Source organism: Dendrobates tinctorius, unplaced genomic scaffold, assembly GCF_039654945.1.
Source record: "Dendrobates tinctorius isolate UK_male_01 unplaced genomic scaffold, ASM3965494v1 ptg000081l, whole genome shotgun sequence".
NCBI classification, from domain to species: domain Eukaryota; kingdom Metazoa; phylum Chordata; class Amphibia; order Anura; family Dendrobatidae; genus Dendrobates; species Dendrobates tinctorius.
The window spans coordinates 20702181-20724295 of record NW_027361749.1 but is presented as its reverse complement, the minus strand read 5'-3'; positions in this window follow the sequence as shown (position 1 = coordinate 20724295).

The window sequence follows — 22115 nt, the reverse complement described above, 5'->3', positions numbered from 1 at the left end:
GAATTTACAAAGTCTAGCCCAGTCAGGAGTAAGAAATTCGGAGACTATCAATCAGTCCCAATACCTGAATGTTAAGAATCCATCTTTTTACCCCATTCAGACCAGGGCTGAAAGAATGGAGAAATTCCAAGAAGTAATTGAGAGAGAATTAAAAAATCTGGAAAAGGAAATTAATATTACAGATTCTAAAAAGAAACACAGCAACCTCTCTTATAAAGAAAGGATAGCGCTTTCAGAATTGACAAAGGTGGAATGGTGGTTGTGATGAATTCTGCTGATTATAAAGAAAAAATGCTGGAACTACTGTCAGATGAAATGACTTATGAAAAATTATCTAATAATCCTACATTAAAATTCTGTGAAGAAATTAATGAAATTGTTTCAGAAGGTTTAAATGAGGGTGTGCTCAATAAAAAGCAAGCAGATTTTTTAGTTGTATCTGATCCTCTTATGCCAATAGTATATGGCTTACCTAAAAAACATAAAACAAGCTGCATCCCACCAATGAGACGGATAGTCTCAGGAATAGGATCTATGCATGAACATTTTGGAGAATGGGCAGACTCTCTTTTACAGCCCCTCGTTCAGAAAATGCCAGGATACCTGTAAGACTCAAGAGGCGTTTTGGGAGCGCTTTCCTCAATGACTTGGAATGAAAATCAATCATGGCTTTGCTGCAACGTCATATCGCTTTATACTTGCATTCCTCACACATTAGCTATGGAAGCATTGGAATTTTTTTCTTGTTAACTAGCCAGTACTCAGAAGACCTTATTAATTTTTTGTTGAGCGTTATTTTTTATGAGTACCCAGTATTTTTTCTTTTGATGATGAATTTTTTCTAAAAATAGCAGGTGTTCCAATGGGAGCCAAATATTCACCATCTCTAGCCTAACATTACTATGGCGTTTTAGGAGCATCATTATACAGTGCCTTGCGAAAGTATTCGGCCCCCTGGAACTTTTCAACCTTTTCCCACATATCATGCTTCAAACATAAAGATACCAAATGTACAATTTTTGTTGAAAAATCAACAACAAGTGGGACACAATTGTGAAGTTGAACGAAATTTATTGGTTATTTAAAATTTTTGTAGAAATTCAAAAACTCAAAAGTGGGGGCGTGCAATATTATTCGGCCCCTTTAACTTAACACTTTGTTGCGCCACCTTTTGCTGCGATTACAGCTGCAAGTCGCTTGGGGTATGTCTCTATCAGTTTTGTACATCGAGAGGCTGAAATTCTTGCCCATTTTTCCTTGGCAAACAGCTCGAGCTCAGTGAGGACTGATGGAGATCGTTTGTGAACAGCAGTTTTCAGCTCGTACCACAGATTCTCGATTGGATTCAGGTCTGGACTTTTACTTGGACATTCTAACACCAGGATATGGTTAGTTGTGAACCATTCCATTGTAGATTTTGCTTTATGTTTGGGATCATTGTCTTGTTGGAAGACCATCCCAGTCTTTAGCAGACTCCAACAGGTTTTCTTCAAGAATGGTCCTGTATTTGGCTCCATCCATCTTTCCATCAATTTTAATCATCTTCCCTGTCCCTGCTGAAGAAAAGCAGGCCCAAACCATGATGCTGCCACCACCATGTTTGACAATGGTGATGTTGTGTTCAGGGTGATGAGCTGTGTTGCCTTTACTCCAAACATATCGTTTGGCATTGTTGCCAAAGTTTCATCTGACCAGAGCACCTTCTTCCACATGTTTGGTGTGTCTCCCAGGTGGCTTGTTGCAAAATTTAAACAACACTTTTTATGGATATCTTTGAGAAATGGCTTTCTTCTTGCCACTCTTCCATAAAAGCCAGATTTGTGCAGTGTACGACTGATTGTTGTCCTATGGACAGACTGTCCCACCTCAGCTGTAGATCTCTGCAGTTCATCCAGAGTGATCATGGGCCCCTTGGCTGCATCTCTGATCAGTTTTCTCCTTGTTTGAGATGAAAGTTGAGGGACGGCCGGGCCTTGGTAGATTTGCAGTGGTATGATACTCCTTCCATTTCAATATGATCACTTGCACAGTGCTCCTTGGGATGTTTAAAGTTTTGGAAATCATTTTGTATCCAAATCTGGCTTTTAACTTCTCCACAACAGTATCACGGACATGTCTGTTGTGTTCCTTGGTCTTCATGATGCTCTCTGTGCTTAAAACAGAACCCTGAGACTATCACAGAGCAGGTGCATTTATACAGAGACTTGATTACACACAGGTGAATTATATTTATCATCATTAGTCATTTAGGACAACATTGGATCATTCAGAGATCCACAATGAACTTCTGGAGTGAGGTTGCTGCACTGAAAATAAAGGGGCTGAGTAATATTGCACGCCCCACTTTTCAGTTTTTGCATTTCCACAAAAATTTAAAATAACCAATAAATGTAATTCAACTTCACAATGGTGTTCCACTTGTTGGAAAATTTACATTTGGTGTCTTTATGTTTGAAGCATGATATGTGGGAAAAGGTTGAAAAATTCCAGGGAGCTGAATACTTTCACAAGGCACTGTATATACTCAGAGGACAATCCATTTTTTGATCATTTCATTTGGTATGTCAGATACATTGACGATACTCTCATTATATGGGAGGCGATGCATCTGCCATACCGAAATTTATAGATTATATCAATGTAAATGATTATATTATATGGTTCACATTCAAACAACATAATAACACTATTACTTTTCTAGATTTGGAATTATTGGGCATAAGGGGTCAACACATAATAAGTAAAATGTATCATAAACCAGTAAGTGGAAACACTATCCTGCATGCACGCAGTAGTTACCCCAAACACATTATAAAATCCATTCCAGTGGGGGGAACATATTAGGTTAAAAAGAAATTGTTCCAGTGACGTTAATCTAAAATCTAAAATTGATTCACTCCTCAAGAAATTTGAAAAAAACGTGAATTTCCAGAATGGACCCTGAATAGAGCCTCGTACAAAGTTAATAATAGAAATAGGAATGATCTGATAGAACCTAAAATCAATGCTATTGAGTCAGACAGAAATAAAAAACCCTTTGTCTGCTTACGGTATACAGTAGTCCCCCATTTAATAACATCAAAATATAATATATAAATGTCTACCCTTTCTTTTTGAAGACAATACATTAGCCAAAATTTTAGAATTAGGGGTAAATGTTGTTGCTAAAAGGGCCCTTACTATAGGTAACGTGCTTTCACCAGGACTTTTTCATCAAGGTTGCCTACACAAAATTGGTAAAAAGTTAATGGGTTCTACAAATGTGGTATCAATCAATGTAATACATGTAAATATGTAAATGTAACTAAATCATTTAATAATTATGATGGAACACAAAATTTTAATATCAATCAATTTATCAATTGCAAATCAAAAAATGTGGTCTATCAAATACATTGCTCTTCATTGCTGGGACAGCTATGATTTAAATGCACTTTTGCTTTTTACTTATTTAATTATAGCAGGTTTTTTTTTTCATTTTGCCTTTTGTAGGTTTTGTATGCTTTTTGGCCATGTGAACATGCATTTATATGCTGCATGTGTACCAACTCAAACCAATTTTTGTGTTTTTTCTTAGACAAAAGATATCCTAAGGGCTTAAACAAAAGAAATTAGCTAATGTTTCATTATTAATTTTTAAGTTTTATTCATATGTTGTTTTATATATGTGCATGTTTTTACCGCAGGTTTAACAGCATTGTGTTATATTGTATCTAGGGCAATAAGTTCCGATTTAGGACCTTAAAAGAAATGAGTCACCTGATACATTCATACTATTCTATTGGCTATTGTTGCCTTTATGTATCCTATGCCATTAACTTAAGGTTAGCTGTGATAAAGATTCATCTGTGATCGAAACGCGTTTCCGTATTTGCCAGTGCTGTTGTGCGCATTTCTTTATTATGGAGGATTTTTTCTGCCTTACTACTGTTTTATAATTTTGAATAAAGCAAGAAATTTTATGGAGCTGGAACATCAATCCTTTTGTTTTTCAGTTGTTTTCACGTGTGGTCTGTATGGAGTTCCGAGAATCTAGAGATGGTAAGCTGGCTTGGGCTCTAGCTCATTATTATTTTATATATACACTAGCTTCCTGCTCTTTCCCTGACACTGTCCACGGCCATACCCACCACAGCCATGGTAGCCGAAATTAAGCAGTAGTCCACTTGCTGATATCTGGATACTTTTAGTCTATTCAGCCGGTGCCCTTCTGAAGTCCTGGGGCCGTGTTGCGGTCCTTAAGTCCTTAGTACAGGGCAGCAGATTCTGTTCCCTCCTGGGGACTGGCAATGCCCAGGCTGCTTCCTATACATCTGCTCAGGGTCAACGTGCCCGGGTTACTGACTGGGAGCAGCAGCTTCCTGCTCTCTAGAAACTGCTGGCCCAGCCCACAAAATTAACTAGTTCCTTTCTTTAAGCTAACATACATTTAGCAAACATGGTGAAACATTATCAGACGTTACAAACACAGCACAAACATAACATTACATTACTGATATACACATTGCACAGTACAAAAACTACAAGACATTAATAAACAGACACTTAATACACTTAGGAGAGAGGAGGGCAGACGGGGGTTTCTGCCACCTCCTTACACAGGCGCGCTACACCAGGCTATATTAAGGGTGCAATACATCAGGCTCTATTACTGACACACTACACTAGTCTGTATTGTGGGCATGCTGCAGCAGACTGCTATGACACGCTACACAATGCTCTCAGGGCATTCTACAAATTTTTTTTTTGACATGCTGCACGTGGCTCTGAAGATAGAATGGGGGCACAACACGTGATCTGGCCTTTATACAGGCTGAGTCACATGGTGAGCTGGCCAATTACAGCATGCCATTACTTGACATGACTGTGATGGAGCTGGAAGTTTTGTATGTTTCTTTCCCTTAATAATAAAGACTTTCATTTGAAAACTGCATTTTTTGCTTTCTTTTGATATCTTTGTCTAATACTTAAATTTGTTTGGTGATCTGAAACATTTAAGTGTGACAAACATGCATAAGAATAAGTAATCAGGAAGGGAGCAAAATTTTTTTCACACAACTGTAGTAAAACTCATGGTCTCCTTTATAACTGAGCCACAGGCTGTTCTTTAGAGGTGCGCTGTCATGATAGGCAAAGAGGTCTTCAGCAGATACCTGCTTTCATAGCAAATCATTGGCGCAGCACATTCATTTCACGGGGCATCGATGGGTGCATAGTATGATGTGCCCCATGCCGGCATGCTGTTAATGTCGCTGTCAGAGTTTGACTTTGGCATTTAATACTTTAACAGTTGCGAACAGAGCTCCATTCCATCCATAGCTCTCAGAAGCAAATCCTGGCTGTGTATCATAGTTATTATGTGTGGGAGATGGGGCGGTCTCACCTCATGAGCTACACCCGCTACTGACTTGCACCATAAGTGTAGGATGTCTGGCACAGAGGTGCATGCCACTTAGGAGAGGCACCAAATTCATTAAGTAGCATGTGCCTCTTTATGAAGTTGGCGTCTTCAACCCCTGCAAGTCTGGAGTAGCATCTCCAGTCTGAATCAATTGACCCTACAATATATTGGCATATTCAGGAGAAATTGCATAGCAAATTAAGGCATTCATTTTGACCTATTTCCCTTTGTGAAAAAGGAAAATTTGGGGGCTAAAGCAACATTTTAAAATCACTTCAAAGATGAAGTGGTCCCTAAAAAAATGATCACATTCATCTTTGCTCTACTCCAAAAGTGGCACCCCAGGAGTTTGGTTGCCACAATGGCCTTGCTTCCCTCAAGGAGGAGTGATGTCATGCCTGGAAGCAAAGAAGGAATCCCCTTATCAGGTAGTTCAAGCATACAACACAGTTCCTGCTCCAGGCCAGCAGGGAGAGCTCTAAACCTAACTTCAGGGGAGCTACTCTCTGGTCAGAAGGAGGAAGTTAGTGCAGAGCTGGAGCCTGAATGAGAGTTGAGACAGGATGTGTGGAAAGAAGCTGGAGACAGGAGCTATAGCTGAGCTCACTCCCAGTCTTGAGCGCCAGAGATCGGACCCCGGAGTCCAAGGCTGTGTGGGTACTAAAGCCCCAGCAGCAGAATCTGGAGGACAGAAGACTGCAGATCCTCTGTCCCAATTGATACTCGATGACACAGCTGCACATGTGAGCTGGAGATGCCAGATAGGAGCGATCCATGAAGTAGGCTACAGCTGCCTGTCATGTGAGTGGAGTTCTACCTAAGCATCAGACAGAGAGAGGAACTTGAATAGAGTTTACAGCAGCAAGTACCTCAGAGAATAGCGCTAGAAAGGAGGCCTCACAGCCCACCTGAATAAGGAGACTCCCAGATTGCTTTCCGGCTCACCGACTCCAGAACTATCTGTAACCTGAGCCCTGGACTGTACCTGCACAGCTCAGTAAAAGGTAAAGGAAACTGCACTGTGTTGTGTCCTCTAATTATTCCTGCATCACCTATTCAACTCTTCTCTATCACACCTGCTCTGGGACAAAGCTCTGCCTGTGGAAAGCTGTACCAACTCTGCTGCATCACCATCAGTCCCAGAGGATCTGCCCTGCAGCACTGGTTACCTCTGACCAGAAACCACAGGTGGCGTCACGAGCACTTTACAAACGCTTTATTTTTCCCCGGCAAATATCCCCTTTTATTGGCTGCCCAGGGCCACGGACCATGTAACTGCCGCTGTGACACATCCCTTTAAGAACCGGCCCGGTACCGAGTATCCCCACTGCCCTGGTGGATGATTCACATACACTTGTAATCACGCACAGCTTTGCAGCAATGACTGTCTGTGATTTACAGGTTTCATTCTCAGAAAGCTGCTCTAAGATTTTGTGGGGCCATGTTCTTTTTTCCCCAGATAACAACCGGTTATAATCCCGCTCCTGCGGGTGAGGAGGACTTACAGATAAAACCTCTAGCAAGGTTCTCCTGAATATACTCAGACATCGCTTGGGTCTCAGCAGGGTATAGCGGATATATTCTACCCCTGGGTGGCGTAGAACCAGGAATGAGGTCAATCGGACAGTCGTATAGCCGATGGGGGGCAGAGTCTCAGCCTCCTTCTTGTTGAAGACTTCTGCAAAGGACTAGTAAGCCGACGGCAGACCTGTAGGTTCCCGAGGACGGACGGCAAGGTTCATCGCATGGACGGGCAACAGGAACTTCTCCTGACAGAACGGTCCCCAACGGAGTATTTCGTCTGTCCGCCAGTCCAGGGTTGGCTCATGAATCCGTAGCCAAGGAAGACCTAGAAGAAGCGTGTGAGACATAGTAGACAAGACATGGAAGGAGATCTTCTCCCTGTGCAGGGCTCCGATCTGAAGCTCGATCTCGTCGGTGGTCTGGGTAACGGTCTCTTGCAAGGATGTACCATTGACCGAAGCAATCGACCAGGGAGTCTCCAGGGATCTGACAGGAATCCGGTATTTTTTAACTGCCTCGAGTGTGATAAAATTCCCATCCGTGCCAGAATCCAGAAAAACCTCCTCTGAGAAACGCTTGGCACCAAGATTCAGTAGCACGGACATGAGCAGGGAAGGAGAGGGGTCATGTAGACCTAGGGAGACCTCTCCTACCAATCCTAGGCGGAGAAGTTTCCCGGCTTCTTGGGGCAGGAACGAAGGCGATGAGAGGAGCTTCTCTCTCTGGCTGATTCACGGGCACACTCCTGAAACCGCAGGTCAATGCGTGTCACCAGAGTGATCAGATCCTCTAAAGAGGAGAGAGTATCCCAACCTGCCAGTGCATCTTTGATCCGACCTGCCAGGCCACGCCAAAAGATCCCTACGAGGGCCTTGTTGTTCCAACTGAGTTCGGAGGACAAGGTACGAAAACGGATGGCATACTGTCCCACTGGTAGCGTCCCCTCATGGAGGTTAAAGAGGGACTCGGTGGTAGAAGCCAGACGACCCGGCTCGTCGAACACCTTGCGGAAGGTGTCCAAAAAGGTGGAAAGCTGAGAGACGAGTGGATCATTGTGCTCCCAGAGGGGATTCACCCAAGCTAACGCCTCCCCCTCTAAGTGTGAAACAATAAAGGAAATTTTGGCGCTCTCGGTGGGATAGTGCTGCAGCAAAAGCTCAAAATGTAACCAGCATTTGTTCAAAAATCCTTGACAAAACTTAGGGTTCCCGCTATATCGGGGTGGTTTCCGAAGCGCGGCAGCGAGTGCGGGACCGAGGACTGGTCATAAACGGATTGTATGGAAATGAGCCGACTATCTACCGATGAGGATATGGACCTGGGTGTTGCGTTGCTGTGTGAGTTCTTGCTGGAGGCTGGCCAACTGGGAAGCATTCCCAGGGTCAGAGGACTGCAAGGCCGACAAACGGGACTCCATGGATTTCAAAAAGGCCATAATCCTAGTTTGATTAGAAGACTGAATAGTCGACAAACGGGACTCCATGGATTTCAGAGAGGACATGATCCTGGTCTGACTCTCCTGTAGGAACACCAGTTCCTTTTGGCCGGAGGCAGTGGTACCAGTGGGGTCCATGGCCTGATTATACTGTGATGTCTCCTGGAGTGGACCCTCTGGGTCGTGGCACCAACCCTCCCAAGACCACCTCTTATACAGGGAGTGTCAGGGGCAAGCCCCAGGGGGTGAGGTACCATAACTGCTGGCACCAGGCGGCTGGCTCACAGGAGACACGAGAGAGTGTGTCTGCAGGAACGTGTAAAGCGTGGGCACGGGAACACGTGGTATACAGCGACTTAGTACGTCCGGGTGTGAGCAAAGCAGGATGCGTGCAAAGGAGCACGTCAGAGCACTGAGTCGGGCAGCAGGTGTGCCAGGAGGGGTAACAGAGTATGGGAGCAGGGTGTGTGCCAGAGGGCACAACTGAGCATAAGACACAGTACAAGATTAGAACGTGTGCCAGGAGGCACAACTGAGCAAGAGACAGAGCACAGGATCAGAACGTGTGCCAGGAGGCACAACTGAGCATAGGACAGAGCACAGGATCAGAGTGTGTACCAGGAGACACAACTGAGCATAAGACAGAGCACAAGATTAGAGTGTGTGCCAGGAGGCACAACTGAGTATAAGACAGAGCACAGGATTAGAGTATGTGCTAGGAGGCACAGCTGAGTGTAAGGCAGAGAGCAGGTTCAGAACGTGTGCCAAGAGGCACAGCGGAGTGCAAGGCAGAGGACCCGAATACAGCACACAGCCAGGCAGGGACACGGCAGACCAAGCCAGGAAGCACAACAATAATCAGGCACCTTCCCTAGGAAGAGGTAGCCTGATATAGCACATGATCGCTAGGGCTTCCGGGTCAAGTCCTCAGGTACCATAGAGAGGATGGACCTGGAGGCCGAACTGAGAGAAGCGCGCAAGCGCACACATAACATGGAGGAGACAGGAACCTAGGTACGAAAGATGTGTGTACGCACCTGGCGGGACCCTGGGAGCGACCGCGACTCCGGAAGAGATGACGTCGGTACCAAGGTCCCGCCCCCAGGTGAGCGCGGCGTGACAAATGTATTGTGAAGGTTAGATTTTGATAGATATCTGTCCCCTGTTTCACCTTTAAATCATTTGCTTTTTCTAACTCCATAACTAGACTGCAAGTGTGGGGTACCTGAGACACCATGTCTATGATTGTCTCTATGTACAATCACTCACACGAAGATATTTCATCAGATAGCTTGAATCGACTGCAGTAGGAACGTAGGAAGATTACAGAAGGTTTATTTTCAAGCTGAATTCTTGTAGCTATGCACAATTACAGTAGGTAAAAAAGACTGCTCGGAACCAGAGATGCAAGACATGAGCTTCTTAACTTGGCTGACATACACAAAGTGAAGAAGAAGGGAGGGGTTACTGACATCAGAGCTGGGGAGGCAGGCAGGTAGATAGGGAGGACAAATTTCTAAAAGCCACACCTTATTGCATAGCAATGTAACAGCAACATTACAATACTGTCTGATTCCCAAGTTGTGGGTCATGACCAGGGCTGGACTGTGACTGTAATTGAGCCCTGGCATTTGAAGGTACACAGGCTCACTTGTTGCAAGGTGAATCTGTAATATCTTTGTGCACCTGTATAGAAGTGAGGTGAGTGTAATATGACAATATAACATATAGTCACAGCTGTGTCCAGTATTGCAGTCCTATTTATTGCTGTCAGTTGCAGGACCTGGCAAAACCGCTATTTTGCATACAGGGCTGCGTCTTGTAGATAATGAAGAGGATGCTGTGCTCTTCATAGTGCTGTGACCTCTTCATATAGCTGATGGGCAAGGATGCAAAAAGTAACAAACCCACTGAACTAATATAAATGAATTATTCTACAGATACGAAGAAAGGAAAAACTTTATCAGCTTACTATTGTGCACAATTGAATCTTCGAAAAACGGGGCCAGCTTCCCAGGTATAGAAGTTACAAAAAGTAATCAGAAAGATTCCAGCACCGAAAATTAATAAAAATGAAAAATCTCTATTAATATAATAAAAAGTCATAGTGGCAATAAATAATGAAAGTGATTTTTTTTCCGTGTGTTCTGCAGATAAGCCATCAGTTTAAAGTTCATCATCATCACTTTCAAGGCTAGTGTAATTTTATAAAATATAATATTTGAATGCTTTTAAACCACCCAAGAAAACAATAAAATCTAATGTTAATGTTGCCTGGTGTGCATGATGCTGAAGAATGAGTGGAAGTGACAATAGCTCGAGAGGCCATTACAGTGACCAGCCTTCCTGGCATTTGCCAAAAATGCTAGGTGGCCAAGTCAGCCCAGGACATGACACTGCTAGTCCTAAAAGTTGACATACTTTAGCCCCTCATAAACATGTGGTAGTGGATCATTTTCCTCATGCAAAAATGACAGTGAATTATTTTTGACTCATTTGTTTGATTTAATATTTTTTACTTCCTGATGTAGTTTAAGGTCAAATTTATGAAGAACTAAGGAAAATGCTGAATGTTTAACAAACTTTCAAGCAGCACTAAGCATCTACAAGCTATGGCTGCTTCACTCAAATATTACAATTAGCTCATGGACTGATAGTTATCTTAACTCAGATTTATTAAAACTGATATTACAACATCCATGAACACGATTTGATTATTGTTATTATTTAAAGTATCAGTCATAAACATTTGATTTGTTAGCATTGTGTAAATGGTCACTATGCACTATATGAGGGACATACCTTGGAAGGTAAAAGTTTAGGCATTCTTGGTCAATATTACTGTGAACAGTTGAGCAAATTTAAGATGAAATGATCTCCAAAATGTCAAGATAAGGTCTGGAAAATGAAGCAAAATTTCAGTGAGAGCTGCTCATAGGATTGCTGGAGAGGCAATCAGAACCCCCACTTGACTGCAAAAGACCTTCAGAAATATTAAGCAGACTCTGGAGTTGTGGTACATTGTTCTACTGTTCAGAGACACCTGTACAAATATGGCCATCATGGAAGAGTCATCAGAAGAAAATTTCTCTTGCATCCTTACCATAAAATTCAGCATCATAAATATGCAAAAGAACATCTAAACAAGCCTGATGCATTCTGGAAACAAGTCCTATAGACCTATGAGGTTAAAATAGAACTCTTTGGCCACAATAAATCAAAGGTATGTGTAGAGAAAAAGGGCTAGACCTCAAAATACAAGGGCAGGCATGACAATTCAGAAATCTCACAAAACTGGAAGAATTTTCCAAGGAGAATAGATTAAAATCGCTCAAACAAGAATTGAAAGACTCTTGACTGGCTGCAAGAAGCATTTACAAGCTGTGATACCTTCAAAAGGGGGTTGTACTAGCTACTAACCATGCAGGTTGCCCAAACTCTTGCATCAGCTTATTTTCCTTTTTGTAATTTTTTAAATGTGAAAGATGAAAAAAATTTTTTTTTTTGCCCATAATACAAAGGAAATTTAACTTTAGGCCTTTCAGACATAATTTCATCTTCAATTAGCTGTTCACAATCACAGTAATTGTTCTGCCTTCCTCCACGTGTGGTGCTGTGTGGATTTCAGCATACAGCTAAACCTCATCCACTTCCCCAGTAAACAGACTGTATTGATGCTTAAGTCTATTTTTAGTGAGGTGATGATGTGAACTTGCTAACAGTGAACGATAATGGTGGATGATATTGTGTGATCACAGAGTGGATGGTAACGGAGTGGTAAAAACTACAAGGGAATGAACAGTTTTTCAGTATTGGCAGATAACAGAGACAATAGCATGATACAGGGGACAATTAACATCAGTAACTGGGGCTTTACAGAGATAGCACATAACACAGAGATACAGCTAACATGGCTATCTAAAGCGAGTTCAGGCTGCCAGCATTGTACTACTTATACAGACATGCATCTATCTGCATACAGAGAAAACAACAATATGATACAAAGCACAGCATGCCTAGCTGCACAGTATGCTACTCAGTGGCTGCATAACTGTACTAACACAAACGTGTAAGTACATTTGACCCTCACCGGAATCCACTTGTCAGGAGCAGCGATTTGTAAGGAGAGAGTACCTGAACACGTGTGTAAAGGGCCAGTCACACTAAGCGATATCGCTAGTAATATCGCTATAACTTGTGATGTTATAGCGATATTGCTAGCGACATCGCTGTGTCTGATACTTACCTATGACCCGCTCCCCCGCTGGTTATCGCTGATCGCGCGAGAACGTCCAGGACTGTTTCTCGTCGTCAGCTTCCTGCGGCTCTTCCTGTGGAGAGACGAGCGACGAGCGTGGAGCCGGGCGGGAGGACGCAGGATCGCCTAGTGTGACAGGTAAGTAGCGACCCCCGTCCCCAGCGATGTCGCTGGTGAGATCTGCCTGTGTGGCAGCTCACTAGCGACCACTTAGCGATGTACCAGTGATCCTGACCGCGTCATATCGCTGGTCGGGATCGCTGGTACATCGCTAAGTGTGACAGTACCTTAAGACTCAAAGGCCTTGGGGAAAATGTCTGTAAACCTTCTTGCCCAGGAAGCTATGGGGGCGGTTCTAATCAGACCACACTGTTAAAGAGAAATGCTCGCTTTATCCAGGAACAGGATACATGGGCAACTAATGACATCAAATGGCTATAACTGGTACTACACTATGAATTAACTTGCTGCACATAAATGTTCAGAACCGTAATCTTGATCAGGGGTGCCGAAACTTTAACATGCCTCTGCATTTTCTGCTATAACAAGAATTCTAGGGAAAATGCCTCCTTGATATGGCATCCTTTGGAACATGGCTAATTTTGTTTTTAATTCTACATGTTAATGAACAAATGTGTGTATACTGTATTTTCCTTATGAAATTTAAGGCATATAGAGGTATAATAGGGCCTATATATTTAGGACCAATGATATGATGGAGTGAATGAGACCTAAGAGTGGGTTCTGGTGGTTTGACATATATTTCTGCTTTTCAATGTTTTTCCCTGGATTTCACAAATAGCGTAAAATAAAGTTTCTCCAATGATTCGCAATTAAAAGGAATAAAAAAAGAATGAATAATTTCACCCGTTTCATGAATTTGATAGGGTATTGATGGCGTACCAATACCAGTTTTATTCTATTATTATTTTGAGCACATAGTGTACTGTACAACAAATATGTTTTTACACCATTTATACACCAGGACAATCCCCTTGAGAAAGAATCAGTGTTAAACGCCCATCGAGACAGTCCTGATGAGCCTTATGGTCTTGTGATTATAATATGAGTAAGCAGTAGCACTACCTAAATTAGCTCTGCTTATATGGATTAGTCTGGGTAAATGGGATCAATTTTAGACCATATACATATACTAGTACTTGGCAGCCATTTCATCAAGCACTGCATGTACATGTAACAATATTTCATGTCAGACTTGATTTACCACCACCATTTTCTTTACTTGATCAATCTTCTTTTTGAATCCTCATACATCTATCATTTTTGTGCGGTTCATATTTTTAAATATATCTAATCAAATATAATTGATTTGACCTATCTTTGTGAGAGATTTAATAAATACTTTGCATTCATAGGTAGGTTGTAATATTGAGTAACCCACTTCCTATAATTTTCTAAACGTTAATGGGGAGATGGACATTGATATGGCTCTAGCCATAATTAAGGTTTTGTTATGTTTTTTTTAAATATTTGCATGAGTTAGTTTCACAATTTTCATGACTCGATGGGGTACTGATGGGGGACTAATGACAGCCTATTAGCACACATTATTAGCACACATTATCTGGAGCACACAGTGCAGTGTAAAAGGCCTGTCACACTAAGCGATATCGCTAGCAATATCGCTATAACGTCACTGGTTTTTGTGACGTTATAGCGATATCGCTATGTCTGATACTTACCTCCGACCGCTCCCCCGCTGGTTATCGCTGATCACGCGAGAACGTCCTGGACCATTTCTCGTCGTCAGCTTCCTGCTGGGCTTCCTGCTGTGGAGACGAGCGACGCGTGGACGCGGGCGGGAGGACGTCAGGATCACCTCGTCTGACAGGTAAGTAGCGACCCCCGACCCCTGCTATGTCACTGGTGAGATCTGCCTGTGTGGCAGCTCACTAGCGACCACTTAGTGATGCACCAGCGATCCTGACCGCGTCATATCACTGGTCGGGATCGCTGGTGCATCGCTAAGTGTAACAGTACCCTTACACAAAGATCGTTTTACACCATTTTTTTGGGTGGACTGATTAGTTGACCAATCTGATTTTTCCTGAAGACCATCGGGGGAGACAGACAGAAAAGGGCCCCTGTGCAAGAAGAGTATATGGGCCCTTTATAGTCCAATAGCTCATCATAATGCAAAATTTGAAAGTAGAAATAGGACCTCTTACCGCTTAGGCCTCCTCAGCTGACGACTAATGTTCTGAAAAGGTTAAAAGACAGATGTAGCATCTGCAGGCTTAATCAATTCTCTATACATTGTTAGGTTAGGGTCACATCACCGTATTTTCTCTCAACTGAGAGAATCGTTCCTATTATGCTAATCACACTCTGAATAGCGTTTAATCACAATGATATTCGATTTTCTCAGATGAGAAGAAAATGGAAAGAAAAAAATCTCCATCTTCTCCATTCTGTCATTCCATAAAATATCATTGGTCCAAGGGTGATCTGATGTTTTGTCAGTTTGCACTCGGACCAAAAATATGGTGGCCTGAACGAGCCCTTAATGGTAGACTGACCATGGAGGCATTTAGATAATGTCAGAGGGTTCTTCTTCCGAAAGGATGTAACTCTTGTTGTAAAAGGCAAAGCAAGTGCTAAATATACCTTTCCTCCATTTTTGTGGGTGCAGTTCAAATGTGAAAGACAACTATGGTAATTACCAACGTATACTACATGTACTCTCAGTGGCTCCTAACTGGCTTGTTCTAGATGTGTTTATAGGTTATAGATCTTTTTAATCACAAGAAAACTTCACTTAATAATTAATGAAATGCAATTATTGATTTTTATTAATTATTTATTAATTGCTTTATTAATTATTAAATTACTATTAATTTACTGTTTTCCCTAGGACCTATCTATAGGGGGCATCATGCATAGCTTGTGTATGAGTTATAAGGATAGGAACAGGCTTTTACATGTTTTTTTTCGTATTATAATAAAAATATAACAAATATATTTGTATGCTGCACTGCATGTTTATAGTGATTTCCCACAGTTTACAGATAAATGTCTCCTACACACATCACATATTCTTCGTGCTGAGTTTTATCATTCTGCATGCAGTTCTCCCCACTAATGCACAGACCTCCATAAGATGTCCTTTATTTATCTTTATTGGTCTATTTCCTGTGCATTTTATATTCTTGCAACATACTGAGAAAATTTTACGGAGGCAGAAACTACCTCGTGGCCTCATCCATTTGACTTTGTAGATGAAAAGGGTATTTTATTTAGAATTTTTTGTTAACCCTTCCACTTTTGTTTTCAATGATTGGATAATTTATTGTGGAAAAAAAGTCACAATACAAAACATTGAAAGCTAAGTTTTCTACATTACATTTAGTAAACCTACCAAGATTATAGTTAATATGCAAAATAACTGGAACAAGTCCCAAAAATTTGAATTGTAATCTGAAAGGGTGTCACGTTTTTATATCTTCAGAGGTTGCTAATGTAAATAATTGCCGCATGAGGACAACTAAAATGGACCTAATATAGGAATTTGAGATGAAGGGATATTTTCAAATTTGCTTTCGCTGACTTGGTTGAATTTTCCTAAAAATTTGATTTGCGGTGAATAAATTTGTGTCAATTTCAATGCTGCAAAACTTATAATTGGTCAGAAAATTCATGTGAGGAGAGGATATAGAGTACCCTGCTTAAAATAAGAGCATACAGTCTACAGAGTAGAGTGACTCTGGAGATAGAGGTCCCCGCCTACCATAAAAGCTTACACATTACAGTAGAGAGAGAAATGGGACCTTGCTGACCTCGAAAGCTTACACTCTACAGGCAGGAGAAAAAGAGAAAAAAATGGCGAGGATCCTACTGATCATAAGAGTTTACATGCTACAGTAGAGAGAAAGAGAAAGGGAACCTTGCTGACCTCAAGATCATACAGTATACAGATTAGAGAGAGGGAGTACCCTGCTGATAATATGAGTTTACACTTTACAGACGAGAGTGAGAGAGAAAACCCCACTGATCACTAGAATTTACACCCTACAGAAGAGAGACGACCCCACTGATCATAAGAGCTTACACGCTAAAGTAGATAGAAAGGGAAAGGGGACCTTGCTGACCTTGAAAGCTTACAATCTACAGATGAGAGAGAGGGAGTACCCTTCTGATAATAAGAGCTTATACTTTACAGGTGAGAGTGAGAGAGAAAACCCCACTGATTTCTAGAATTTACACCCTACAGAAGAGAGAAGACCCCACTGATCATAAGAGCTTACACACTAAAGTAGAGAGAAAGGGAAAGGGTACCTTGCTGACCTTGAGAGCTTACAATCTACAGATTAGAGAGAGAGAGAACCCTGCTGATAATAAGAGCTTACACTTTACAGGTGAGAGTGAGAGAGAAGACCCTACTGATCACTAGAATTTACACCCTACAGAAGTGTTGGAATATGTTTGGTGCAACTCCATCCCTGTCTATGATAGTTTAGTTGCTAGATTTGTCTGCTGTTCATAAAGTTACAACAAAAAAACGCCCAGAGGCTCACACAGCGAGAGCATGTGACTGTATTTCCTGTTTTTCCCATGTCTGTGTATGAGAGAAGCAGCCTGCTGTAGATGCTGCATAGATAGAGAAACACAAATGATCTATTCCTGATCTATTAAGCTTATCATATATTGTACTGTTCCTGAATAAAGAAGCTCTGTTGTCACATGCTTGGAGAGTATCCAGAGTAATCTGCTACCAACAAGAAGAGAGAGGACCCCACTGATCATAAGAGCTTACATGCTAAAGTAGAGAGAAAGGGAAAGGCGACCTTGCTTACCTCGAGATCTTACAATCTACAGATGATAGGATCTAACCCAGTGACTCTTTAGTCATAAAACAACTCTGCAGCATAATCTGTGCTCCATTGGGATCCACTGATCTGTGATAGCTCAGATACTGACCACTGTACAAGGTATGATAATGCACAGAATGTCGTAGCTGCCGGGCATTACGGGGAGGCCCACATGACTATGAAAATGACTGATGCTTCAGTAGTTTGTGAAATGATACCCCGCAAGTTTTTTGTTTTTCTTAGTGTACCGTGAATCAAATCTCAAAATATTTGAATTTGAGTGAAACCACAATTTTCTGGAAATTTGACTTGAACTTAATCCTCCGCAGATCGATCCAATCATCTGTAATAGGAATGTCATAATAGAAATTCAAATTCTGAAAATTTGTCTTTTCATGCATCCATTTATCTTATGTTTCTCAATTATTAGTACAAAAATATAAAGAATAATTGTATCTATGTAGAGTATTTGCCAATTGTACCAAATTACTATTCTGCTGTAATTTTTGCTGTAGTAACAATAGTATATACTGTGCTGTACAATGTGATACACATATTATGTGCACAAATGGCCCAGGCTTTTCAAAGACTCATCCCACAATGCTATGTGCCTGAGCAATTGTGGTTCCTGCAAACTTTGGTGTTTGTTTGGTTTTTCTGCTGGCTTTAATTATGCCCCATCTATTTATTTTTGTGCTACTGTAGATCAATGGTGAGACAACCCATTTAAATGTGAAGAACTTATAATTCCATAAACTGCTCTCAATGGCTTAAGCCAAAATATGTTAATGATCTAATGAGGCAATGTGTAATTGGCTCACCTGTCGAGTTGGAGTTGTGAAAAATCCATCTAATGCCAGTTTCACATTTGCATTTCAGGGCGCAGCGACGGCCTGCGCACGGCTGCCGCTAAGCCCCGCCCCTGCCACGCCCCTCCGATAGCTCCGCCTCCGGGCGCATGACGCTGCATGCGTCATGCATCCCCTATCTTTATCACTGAGGACGCAGGCCGTGCGCAGTATGCGTTTTGGTGGCGCCTGCGTCCTTTTGACGGTGCACCGAGCGCAACCAAATTGCAACAGGTTGCGTTTGGCGCTGGTCGGCGCACCGTCAAAAGGACGCAGGCGTCACCAAAACGCATACTGCGCATGGCCTGCGTCCTCGGTGATAAAGATAGGGGACGCATGACGCATGCAGCGTCATGCGCCAGGAGGCGGAGCTATCCAAGGGGGCGCGGCAGGGGGCAGGGCTTAGCGGCGGCCGTGCACAGGCCGTTGTTGCGCTCTGAAATGCAAATGTGAAACTAGCCTTAGACTACAGCAAAGAGATGTCATAGAAGATGGGAGCATGGCCCGGCGCTGGAGTTGAGACAGGTGATTAGCACTTAGCTGAACACTGATACAGAAATTCTAACATTTTAGATAAACAATATTTAGTTATTGCAATTGATTTAACAACAGACAATAAAAAATAATAATTCTAGTACTGATAACAATTCTAGTAATTATAACTCACGTAGTATTACTGATAAAATAAGCTTTTATAATATAGCTCCTCTTAATTCAGTCAATCAAGAAAGTGAAAAAGTAATAGTTTAAAAAAAAATAAACTGAAAAATACAATATTAATTTTGATCATATATCTCTTGCTTTGAAGTCACCAAAGTCATAGATAATAGATGTTAAAATACTGTAAGTTATAATAAGCTTCATACCATAGATGAGTTACGATTCCCACATTGAACTTTTGACTTTGTCTTCTATTTCCAATTATATCACATTGAAATGGTTGTCATAAGAACAAAATAATCCAATAACGATAGAATCAGTTTTCAATGTTACAGTATATTTGCGCTAAACCAAACACTGAATCATATGCCCTTTTCTTGCAGTGTAAAAAGTTCTAAAACTTCTGAAACTTTTTTAGACATGCATTAAAACTTTTATTATGACTTAAGAAAAGGTTAATTGTTTCATAAAGGCTCCAGATTACGTGTTTTAAGCAAAATGAGATGTTCATCTGTTTTTAAAACCAATTAATATTTTCCTGATATGTTAACGTATGCATAAAATATTCATGAAATTCACTTTATTGGAACTGAGCAAGTAATCAGACAATGCAAAAGTCAGCTCAGCCGACAGAGACTGGACATTACTTTAGTATGTAAAAAGAAAGTCTCCTGGTACTTTGTGCTATAGAGCTTGTGGACTTTGGATAATTATATTTGCAACTGATCAAATGAAGAATAAGTAGGACAAATGTCGGAATAGACCATGATGGATTTTGAGTGAACCTCATGGTTTGTCTGATGTGCTGAGTGACTTCAGTCCGATATCTGATGATTATTTACTGCACAAGTACAGACTAACAAAATCTATCTTTGTATGTTAGCAGACTTTTACATTCACTGTAAAGCATATTATTTTAGTAACCATTCTTCCTAGCATTTAGGGTATGTCCCCATAGAGTTTTCTGACGTGGATTTTAGATCAAATTCTGTTCCAAAAGCCATATAAAAAGCTCCCAATACTCTTTGAATAGGCTTGCTATTCATTTTAAAGGGAACCTGTCATCAGTTTTGGCTGATATAAGTTATGGCCATCACCTTTCAGGAATGATATACAGCTTTCTATAATGCTGTATATTGGCCCCCAACCTGACCTGTAAGAGAAGAAAAACACCTTTTATTATAGTCATCTGCAGGGCGGTCTTGGCCCTACGCCTCCCATCTTCATGTGATGATGTCCTCCCACTTACTTCATGTGGATAATGTGTATCTGTGCAGGCGTACTTCTCTGCCCTGTTGAGGGCAGAGCAAAGTATTGCAGTGTGCAGGTGCTAGGGCTCTTTGACCTTTCCCGGCGCATGCGCACTGCAGTACTTTGCTCTGCCCTCAACAGGCAGAGAAGTTCACCTGCGCAGGCGCACGATGCTGAGGAGTCTGTGTGGATTACACAGGGACTCATCCACATGATGCGGCATTGCAAGAAGATGGAAGGCGACAGACCAAGATCAGCAACACCCATCGGACTGGACCGCCCTGCAGATGAGTATAATAAAAGTAATTTTTCTTCTCTTACAGGTCGGGTTGGGGGCAGATATACAGTATTATAAAATGCTGTATATCAACTGAAAGGCGGTGGCTGTAACTTGTATCGGCCAAAACTGGTGACAGGGTTCCTTTAATTGGAAAATATGCCTTTACTGCACACAAACTGGTTTATTCACATACAAAAAGGCAAAATGTCAGTTCTTGAGGCATTTCTGTAACCACTGATACAGCAGATGAAGGAAAAAGTGCCTCATGCACAAAAAGTGTAAAAAACACACACAAAAAGATGTTATAAAATGGTTTTGGATGTGTATTTTTCAGTTAGAAAAATCCACATAAAAAACTCAGTGTTTACATTTGTTTTTGTTCATTTCAACATGGTTCACATATTTATTAATATGAACTCTCTGCTCTGCATCACAGATATTTCCTTATAACGCTTGACTACTTGATTCACTTATTTCTGCTTCTAAATGTTTTATCCGGCACTGTCAGCCGCTTTTACGATCTGATGTGTGGCATCCATTGACCATTTGCCTATTTCGAGAACACATATTTTAACTAAAAATAAACAGATCATTCAAAGCAGAATTCAGTTAGAATAAGTTTTAGGGTAGGTTCACACTAGGCATTTTTTTCAGCATTTTTTTTTGCAGCAAAACCTGATCTCTTGTCAGGAAAGAAGCTGCAGAAAAAAGCATGTCTTCCTTGCTGCATTTTTAGGCATGCTACATTTGTCTCTTGTGCATGCCGATAAAGTTTAGTGTTGGAAAAGAAAAGTCCTATTCTATAAAATCAAGTTTTAGCACAGAAAATGCAGCAAAACCTGACACCTGCGTTTTTGGTGCGTTTTTTCACCACCCATTCATGTCCATGGGTTGAAAAATGCTGATAAAACGCTGAAAGAAGTGACATGCTTCATTGTGCAAAACAAACATGCAAAGCATCACAAAATCCTGATGACAAAAAAAGACAAGCTGAGTGCATGAGATTTCTGAAATCTCGTAGACTTTGCTGGTACTGTAAAATGCAGCTGTAAATTTGTATAAAAAAACATTAAAAACGCTGCAAAAACACCCAGTGTGAATTTAGCCGTAAGATTGAAATATTTTTTTTACATGCTTTTTATGCTGCCCTTTAGTAATCTTTTAGTTTCCTCTCAGAATGCTTTGAATAATGTGTTTAGTGCTTGTGGACTTTCTGAAAAGGAATACAAATACCATAATTCCAAAGGGCACAATAACAAGCATGTAGCAGCATTATCTAGCCAGCAAAAGATGTTTTTAGTTATTCAAAATTCTAAAATTGTTGTGTTTTGCCCATCCTAGTGAAGAAATAAAATATTTAATGGGAATATCTACCTGTTTAGTTATCTACTTCATTAACATTGATGTAATATCCAATGGGTACTGTGTTCTCTTTATTATATCATTTACATTATTACGACATGTATATAATAAGACTAGCTGAAGAGCCCGGCGCTGCCCGGGCATAGTAACTAACTTTGGTTAGTTATAGCAAATTATAATTATCCTCCATCCCATAGTCCTGTGCCCATATACCCATCATACATATCCACGATCCCATAGGCCCGTGCCCATATACCCATCATACAT